The sequence below is a fragment of the Mesocricetus auratus genome, unplaced genomic scaffold (assembly GCF_017639785.1).
Source record: "Mesocricetus auratus isolate SY011 unplaced genomic scaffold, BCM_Maur_2.0 Super-Scaffold_6723, whole genome shotgun sequence".
Lineage (NCBI taxonomy): Eukaryota > Metazoa > Chordata > Mammalia > Rodentia > Cricetidae > Mesocricetus > Mesocricetus auratus.
Window position 1 is genome coordinate 3,738,876 of NW_024429183.1, and position 9,200 is coordinate 3,748,075.

Here is a 9,200-nt window from a genome sequence, read left to right on the forward strand (position 1 = left end):
AAGCCTGGGCATGAAGCTGCCCTGTTAGAAAAAGCATCAAAGGCACTGACTACCAAGCTGCCTCTACATGCTTAGTGGAAACTTTACGTGCTTGACCACATGCCTGCTGAGCTGCTGAGCAGAGTTCTCTGTGCATTTACAGTGGGACACACTTTGTCTGGTGGGGGGGCAGGACAAACAGGGAGCTTCTGTTTCAGTCAGAGGCACTGAAGAATAAGCAGAAACCATAGCATTGTCATTAGTGCTCTGAGTGAAACACAAATGTAAACAGATCAGAGCTGAACTGCCCAGTGGCAATGGCCATGTGTCAGTCCAAACTAAGATGTCAGGGTCATTGGATTTCAGATTTCATACAAGGGGGGGGAGAGAGTTTAAAGTCTCTCGGTAATAATTATTATAGGGTAGGTGTGGTGGTGTTTTCTACAGTACCAGCACTCAAGACGCTGAAGCAGGAGGATAGTGAGTTCTAGGCCCACTTAGACTATATAGTGAGACCCTATCTAAAACAAACAAACAAACACCCTATGTTATGGGGCTGGAGAGGTGGCTCAGTCATTAAAATAACTGTGTACTTCCAGATGACTCAGGTTGGATTCCTGGTACCCATATGGTAGTTCATACCTGTCTCTAATTCCAGTCTCAAGGGATCTGATATCCTCTCTGTCATCTATGGGCATCAGACCTACATGTGGTGCACAGACATACATACAACTATATATATAAAAGTAAGCCTTTGTAAAAAATTTTGAGGCTGGGCGTGGTGGCACACACCTTTAATCCCAGCACTCGGGAGGCAGAGGCAGGTAGATCTCTGTGAGTTCGAGACCAGCCTGGTCTACAAAAGCTAGTTCCAGGGCAGGTTCCAAAGTCACAGAGAAACCCTGTCTCAAAAAACCAAAAAATAATAATAATAAGGCTGGCCTTGAACTCACAGAGCTCCACCTGCCTCTGCCTCCCGAGTGCTGGGATTAAAGACGTGCGCCACCACCACCCGGCTAAAAATAAATAAATCTTTAAAAACCCATATCATGTGGAAATAATACTAGCTACATAAAAAGTCATTAAATTCGTTTTACTGTTTCCTCTATTTAAATCAGCTTAATGTGGCTTCTAGAACAACTTACTCATGAGGCTCACCTTGAATTTCTGCTGAGTGGTGCTGAGTGAGAAGGAATGGCTGGGCAGGGAGACTCCAGCTTGAAATGGCAGGGAACCTGACCATGTAGCCAACAGTGAGGCAAGGCCTGGGTCAGGAACTAGGGCTGGGAGGGCTCCAGGCTAGTCCTGGAGGATAGGTTAAAGACCCAGGCTTATATCCCAGGAGCAAACAGCTAGGACTGATTTCCACTCTGGTCAAGGAGCAGACTGCATACTAGCAGAACAAAATGAGGACTACCAAGAAGAGGCACTGACCCCAGACCTGCAGCCTTGGGCCCTGATACTGGGAGTACCAGGGTTACAGGCACGCACCACCATGCCCAGCTGTAAGCATGCTATTGATCCGAGTAGAAGCAGCATTAGGTTGGGTTATTATCCAGCTTTCCATTGCCTTTGGACCACCCCAAACTAAAATGCCAGGGGAGGACTTCTCAGATTTGATGCTGCTTGGATTTCATTTGTCTTTTCTCCATTCCTAATATTTACAGTTTTCTAGGATGAGGCTCCTGTTCTTCCATGGCCTTCACCCAATTCTCTAGAACCCCAGCTCTGTATTCCAGTTTTAGTTTACCCCTCCCAGTTCAAGCAGGTTGGCTCAACAGCAGCAACTGCTGTCTGTCTACTTTGGTATTTTCCATCTGCACTGGATCTGCTCTTTCCAGTGTCCCATTTCCCTCAAGCTCAGGGGCTACTTTGCAGCCGTGACTCATCTACTCTGAATCATGCCTGCCTACAATGCAAAGGCCAGGGAAATGTCTCTGGCACACATTTCTGGGTAGGAGCCCCTGCCTGTGGTCTGCACACAGCACAATGCCCTAGTCTAAAAGGAAAGCAAGCTCCTGCCCTAGTCTTTGCTGGATATCTTCCTGCCCTGAAATGGGTTGTGGCCACCCACTTCTGGCTCTAGAGGCAGGAGAAAAGCTTCTGGAAGGAGCCCACATAAACAAGATCCACTGCAGCTTTTATTCCTGACAATCCTTTCTCCACAATACAGTAGCAGCTCCATGTACATTTTCTTAGTGTCTCTTTCTTTTTCCAAAGTTGGCAGTTGTCACAGGCACCAGCATACTGTGTGTGTCTGTGTGTGTGTGCGCGCGTGCGCGCAGACCCATAGGGCCTAGAGGTGCCACGCACAAACACACACACACAGGGGACTATGACAGAAATGCAACAGGGACTCTACTAAGATCCTGAGACAGAAAAAAGGCTTTCATGGACAAACTCATGCAAGTCACACAAGGTCTGGCCAGGCTAGTGCCACATACCTGTGATCCCAGCACTGGGAGGTGGAGGCAGGAGGACTGTGGGTTCAAACCAGCCAGAGCTACATAGATGTTATTCTCCCAAATTAAAGTCCACAGCTGGGTGTATGAGAATGCCAAGGGAACCCTCACTCACCTGCCTACCCACAGCAGAGGCACAGTTGCAAGATGGCAGGTGGGGCTGGAATACAGAGGGACAGAAGACATCACTTTCTCAGAACAGAATAATGGCTGAATGGGAGCAAAGAATGGTCCACGCTCCAATAGGGTTGAGCTAGAAATGACACTTGTCACAGAGAACCGCCTCAGAATAGGCAGAACTCTAGTGAGGATGCAAAATTGTAGCTCCTGGGCGGGGGATGGGACAAAGAGTGACTGCTATCACTAGCAACTTGCTTTTTTGGGGTGATGGAAATGGTCTAAAATTAGACTATGACGATGGTCTTACCACTAAGTAGAGTTACTAAAAATAACTGAATCGTGAAATGGGTAGCTTCTATAATGTGTAAAATGTGCTCTTAAAGGAAGGAGGAAACAAAAGAAAGAGGGGAAGGAGGAGGCTGTTTAAGGTCTATGCAGGGATGGGGGGGGAGCCAGAAGACACATGAGTGAGCTTTTGGGTCTGAACGGAGACCTGCGAACTCCATGGAAGGAACTGAGCAGTAAGTTGGCAGCCAGGCTGGGAGAGGCTACTTCCAGGCCGTCTGTAGGCTTCTACCTGCAGCACTTCTGCACCTCTAAGGTGTTAGGAAGTGTTGAGGCCAAGTAAGAGAGTGAGTGAGGTGGGTGAAGACTCACCTGGCCAGGCCACCAAGCTGTGGAAATAGTGCTCTTGGTGGCCAGGGGCCCCATAAGGCCTAGGGACTAAATGTCAGGGCTGGCGGGACAGCCGGAATGCCCAGGCACAGGCGACAGAGGGTCAGTGTTGTCTCCAGCACCTGTCAGAGGCACACTAGCAGGGGATCTACAGGTGACTTGGGCTCACCTAGGGCAGCAGCAGAGTAGACAAGCTGAGGAGCCAGGTCCAGAGGCAGGGAGCCTGGATTTGCAAATTTCTTGGTTCCTCCATGCCTAGTTTCTCAACTGTAAATTGGGATATTACCAGTGGCTGCCTCAGACTGTTTTTGTCAGGACTGAGGTGACAACACTATACAGCTGGGCATACTGCTTGTCAGGACAAAGTATACCCTCTAGTAAGCACCAGCTATCACAAGGTTCTGGACAATTTCATACTCTTGGAACGTAAGATCCTGCCCCCAGGGTCCCTTGTCCTCACCCCTGACAGCACTAACCTAGCTAATAAGGTTGGAGGAAGAGGACACTGAAAATCACCCTTCCAGAGAAGCACTTTCCTCACATTTGTCTCAAATGTGCTACCACCAAGTTATTTCTTCTAGTACGTTCCTTCCCAATATGGAACTCCTGGCAGGAATATTGTCATCATCTTGGAACACACAGGAACAAGCCAGTCCACTGGTCACAGAAGGGACAGGAGGAAAGAAGGCTGAAAAGAGAGTCAACAACAGCCCTTTGGTGATGGAATGAAAACATAAAAAGAGCATCAGGTCTCTGGAAGGAGCCCTGAGATGCTGGCAGTAATGGTGCCTTGTGGAGTTTCAGGAGGACAGCAGAATGACTGAAGACATCTTTTCACTAATATCTTTTGCTACCAGCCACATGGGTTACCTAATCAACAAATACTAGCAACATAGACATTGAAGCACAGGTTTGTGATGCCAGAACTTAGAAGGCTGAGGTAGGACTGTGAGCTATGGGCTACACTGCAAGATTCCCATCCCAAGGCAAAATAAAACAAGACAAGGATTTAGAAAGCCAGGAAGGGAAGAACAAGGTTCTATCCCCACAAATCTCCAACCATCCTGACAGGAGCTCCTGGAATGCTTCTACACAGTCAAGGGTCAGAGAGTGCATGCCACAACAATTGCCCTTGGGAACCATTCAAGGAGGGCACAGCTTCCCTGATGTCAGCACCTCCTCCACAGATGTGTGAAGTCCACAGTGAGCAGAACAGAGATGGGATGTCTTAATCTTACTGCTAGACACTGACAAACTATTTCTATCCCATTGGGCAGAACCCAGCAAAAAGTCAAGGAAGAAAATTCTGTTCCAAGACCTGCCATGAAGCACACAACATATCCTTCCCCTGAAGGTTAGGAGGTTCATGGGCACTTCCCAAGAAAGCACCTAAATCACTGTCATTGTCCCTAAATATCACCACTCACCTTCCACCAATTTTCCCCTTTGAAAATGTCACTGCATTTTGTGGGAGGGGTTTTTTGTTTGTTTTTACTTTATTTGCTTGTTAGTATTTTGAAATAGGGTCTTACTCTATAGTTATGACTGACTTAAAACTCACTTGACACTGACCTCAAACTTGCTGCAATCCTCCTGCCTCTACCTCCCAAGCACTTTTAGAGATACCCAGTTCATGGCACTTTGTTACAGCTAGTTGCTCTAGGAGACTGACAGAACCCATCGCTTGGCTTCCCTTCCCATCTATCTACCCATGAACTCTTCTGCCCAGTGGTTAGCTGCCAGTCAGACACTGTCCCCAGTATGTCCACCTCAGTAGCACCTCCCATCTTACAAGGCTCTGACTGAAATAAACAGTTCCACAGCAAATATGCATTGAGCACATACTACAAGCCAGCCGCTGTTCTGGCCATGTCGATACAAGCAGCAAACAATGCAAAGATAATAAAAATATTTTTAAAGAAACAAGGTCATTTCTAATACAGATAAAGAATAGTACAACATGCTGAAGGGAATGGGCTAGGGACCAGGGGAGACAGGCAGACCATTTTGACTATTAGGGAAGATCTCATTTAACATGTGATATAGGAGTGGCGACCTGAATGTCAGGAAGGTGGCTACAGGGAAATCTGGAAGGAGGAACAGCCAGTGTACAGGCCCTGTGGCACAGCGAACTAGACATCCTTATGGAGGGATCTCTGGGAGTGACTGTGTAGCTGTTGACACTGGAGAAACAGGTGAGATTAGTCAGTGAGTGTATCACTGTCTGGCAGCCTAAGGGAAGTTCAACCTGAGAGGCCATGTCATTCTTCATACTGAAGACTTTCTTACTGTACTGTTTGTCCTTTGCTTCTTGGGACCTTACCAACAACAGTTCTGAATGTCCTGTAATTCTGCCCATCAAGATGTTCCTGGCTTACCAGTCCCAATTCCTGCACCACCGTGGTGAGTACTCTGGATGGCTTCCTGCGACCTTCATGAAAAGAACAGAGACTCCGAGGCATGCAGTAAATGAAACCTTTCAGGCCAGACCTTGGCTTTGATACATGTGCCCAAGACTGCCTTGGCTTTCAATCCAGCCTGAACTACAGACCTGCAGAGACAGATAAGACACAAAGCAACCCCCCCAAGTCCTGTGGTGCTGCCCAGATTTAGAGAATTGGATAAAAAGCTTGCTCTGCCCTAACAAGAACAGCTGTGTACGCTAAAAATAGAGAGAGGGAAAAAAAAACGCCACAAAACCTCAAACAATGCCACGTACAAAGTCTAGGTGAAACCAGCAGAGCCAACAGCAGCTCCCTGGATTTTACAACGTTTCTCTTCCAGGTGGGAGGAGGAAATGCCACTAGGGCAGGTCTCCCTAGAACTTCCATGCTGTCTTGCATCATAACTGAGGACACCTGGCCTGTTTGGAAACACTGGGCACTTGAGCAAAGATGCTCTGCAATGCACTTCCTACTGGCTTTCTCAAAAGTCTAGAAACAAATCTGGTTGCCACAGAGGATGTAGGCAGAGGTAAGGTGAGCTGGCTGGTCCACCAGGCTGTCATGGGGCAAGGAAGGCAGGGAAGAATGCTCCACTCAGCATGCCCCACAGCCCAGCAAGAGGCATAACCTACTCAGACCCATCTCAGGTCCCCTTGGGTGCTGAGCTACTATATTCAGCACTTGGAGCAACTGTTACTGTGGAGCTTTCTTTGCCTCCAACAGTTAAGTGGCCCTGGACAAGCGAGTCTTGTTTTCCTCATCAGGAGGAATGCCATCTACCATTCCCAGATTAATGGGGATTACTAAATGCTCCTGTTGAAAGTACTCTGTAAACTACCAAAGCAAGAGGACACGGTGACAGTGGAAGTCACCCTGCTATTGCTGTTCCTTCCTGAAGTGGGCGGTCACCATGTTCAGCTTTGATTCCTGTTTTTAGACTGGGTCTTGTTATACAGCCCAGGCTGGTCTTGAACTCATGATACTCCTGCCTCAGCTTCTGGAGTGCTAATATTACAGCCTATGCCACTTTACCTGGCTTTTGATGTTTCATTTCTTTTTTAGGAGTTGTTTTTATTATTTAATTGTGTGTATGTATGTGAGTGTAGGTGCTTGAGAAGGCAAAAAGAATGTCAGATTCGGTGGAGACAAGGTTACAGGTGGCTGTGAGCCACCTAAAGTGGGTGCTGGAAACTCTGGTCCTCTGTAAGAGCAGTATACACTCTTAACTGCTGAGTCCTCTCACCCGTCCTGACATTTCTTTTAACCTGATTATTTTCCTCTTGCAAAAGGAACGCAGAGAAGGGAGAGAAGGAAAGAAAGCCAGATATTCACATGACCTGCCCACTTTATAGCTCCCCCAGGGAGGGGGCTGTCCTAAAAGAAGCTCCCTCAGCACCATTTAGGGTTTCTATAAAACGACTAACCCTTGAAGAAATAACCATGCCATGAAGATAAAACTGCATTTAGCATCTGTGGAGATACCTCACTTCGATTTCTTTAAGACTTGTGATATGCTCATCTCCCTGCTTATGCTTGTGACATTCTCAAAAAATAGGAATCCACTCCACATGAACTGATACAGACCATCCAAAAGCCAACCACGGCAAGGAACTTGTGGGACACAGCGGACACTGACACAGCCCACTATTGCCAACCAAGAAATCACCAGTGTTTGAGGGGAAAGAAAAACTCAGATGCCAACTTTTTCCAGGAGTCCATCTAAACAGCTTATCTGCCATCTTGGTCCTCAAAGGCCTAAATCTCTCTATCTCTGACCACAGTGTGGGAGAGAGGAAAGGGATGTCCCTCTCTGCTCCTGTCCTGGGGTTCATGCTGTGCCTGCCCTGCTTTCAGGATTAGGGAGGAGGCAGAAAGGGATGAATCAGAACCTCAGCATCGGGTTACAGGCTGGATCTCAGCCTGGCGAGGGCAGCCCGGCTTGACAGCTGCCAGCTCACCTCTACCTCTGACTCACCACCCGGACAGCTCCACGTCGGGGGCCAGCCCGTGCCAGCGCACCTGTGCCGGCAGAGCCGCGCTCCCGCTCATTCTGTAGGTGCAGCACTTGACCGCCGAGCCTCCTTCCTCCTCCCCTTGTCCCCTTCCCAAGTCTCAACCCGCAAATCCGGGGAGCGCAGACCAGGGCAAGACAGGGTCGGATCCTCCCAAATCCTAGAAGCAGCTTTGGTGCTCGAGCCTTCCCTGGTGGCCCCGCACAGTCGTGGCCTCAGACCGGCTCGCCGGCTCGGCAGACCCCGCACTGAGGCTGGCGGAGTGACAGCCCTGCCCGCCGCACCGACCGTCCAGCCGACCCGCCCACGCCGCCAGCGACCCCTCCTCACGCTTCCTCACCCGTCCCCGCGCAGCCACGCCGCGCAGCCCCTCGCGAGCGCAGCACCGCAGCCCAAGGCCCTCTCACCCCGGCGGCCCGCGGGACCCGGCAGGGGGGGCGGACGCCGTCGGGTCCGCAGCTGCTGCGAATGCGCCGCGCGCGACGAGCCGTGCCCGGTCCCTCTGAGGCACGGAGGAACCAGCTGTCAGTCAGCTGGGCTCTCCCCGCCCCTTTAGCGTCACGTGACGCGCGGAGCAGCCGGGTCCTTCGGAGGAGTCGCGGAGAGCGCTGTCAGTCAGCCGGGAGCGCCCCGCCCAATCCCGCCCCCCACCCCGCGTGACGCGCCAGCTGCGGGGTTCTCCAGAGCCCAGGAGTGAGCGGGGCGCCCCGCCTCTGGGGCACCACGTGACACGCGAGCAGTCCCGTTCTTCGGAAGCCCTGTGAGCGAGCTGTCACTTTTGCGGGGAGCGAGGCCTCTCTCGGCTCCCGTACGCAGGCGCAGGAGCGCCCTTCGTCCCTGCGCCGCCTGACTGACTAGGAACAGAGCTCCTGCCGAAGAATGACCAGGGCGCGGCTTTTTTTGCGCTCAAGAATGGTTTGGGAGAGGGAAAAGCTCCTCAAGGAGCGAGGCCCTGGAGTCAGGTTCAGGTCACTTCCTGCCTGAGGTGGCAGAGTCCCAGCGAAGATCCCGTGGACATGCCTTTGACGGCGCGGGTAGCAGGCTGAGCCCCTGAAAGGTGTGTCTTAAAAGGCCGGTAGATTTGGCTCTTTTCATAAACAGCAATAAACACAACGCCCAGTCATACAGCTTCTCCCACATCTCTGCGATAAAGAAACACAAAGAGCCTGGGGGTGGAGCTCGGTGGCGGATTGCTGGCCCAGCACGACCAAGGTCCTGCGCCAGGAAGGAATAGAAATAGAAAACCAAGGCCGGTCTTCAGTTTTCCGAAGTCATGAATGCTAGGCAGTGGGATTGGAGTTCTGCCACTCAGGAAGATGATGTAGGTAGTGTGGTAACCAAGCACCCGCCCTTTGCTGACAACAGATGCGAACATCTGTCCCACTCAGACCTTTTGGGAAAGTTTAAGAGATCGTGAGGAAAGGGCGGGGAGCTGCTGTTGCTAGAGAGTTTGGGACATTCCAAGTGTGCATGGCCACCCCAAGAGAAACTAGACCTCCGGGTGAGAG

At 50.4% G+C, this 9,200-nt stretch overlaps 1 protein-coding gene across 3 annotated transcripts in view; it reads right to left on the reverse strand.

The window, feature by feature from the left end:
• Kiaa0513 (KIAA0513 ortholog) overlaps positions 1-8,196 on the reverse strand; it is a 47,653-nt gene extending 39,457 nt beyond the window's left edge. For 2 of the 3 annotated variants that reach the window (XM_040735899.1, XM_040735893.1), the window contains exon 1: positions 8,033-8,196. The gene's annotated coding sequence lies outside the window, so the exon portion shown is untranslated. The remainder of the gene's footprint in view (positions 1-8,032) is intronic. The other variant, XM_040735898.1, reaches the window with a different exon arrangement.
• Between the last annotated feature and the right edge of the window lie 1,004 nt (positions 8,197-9,200).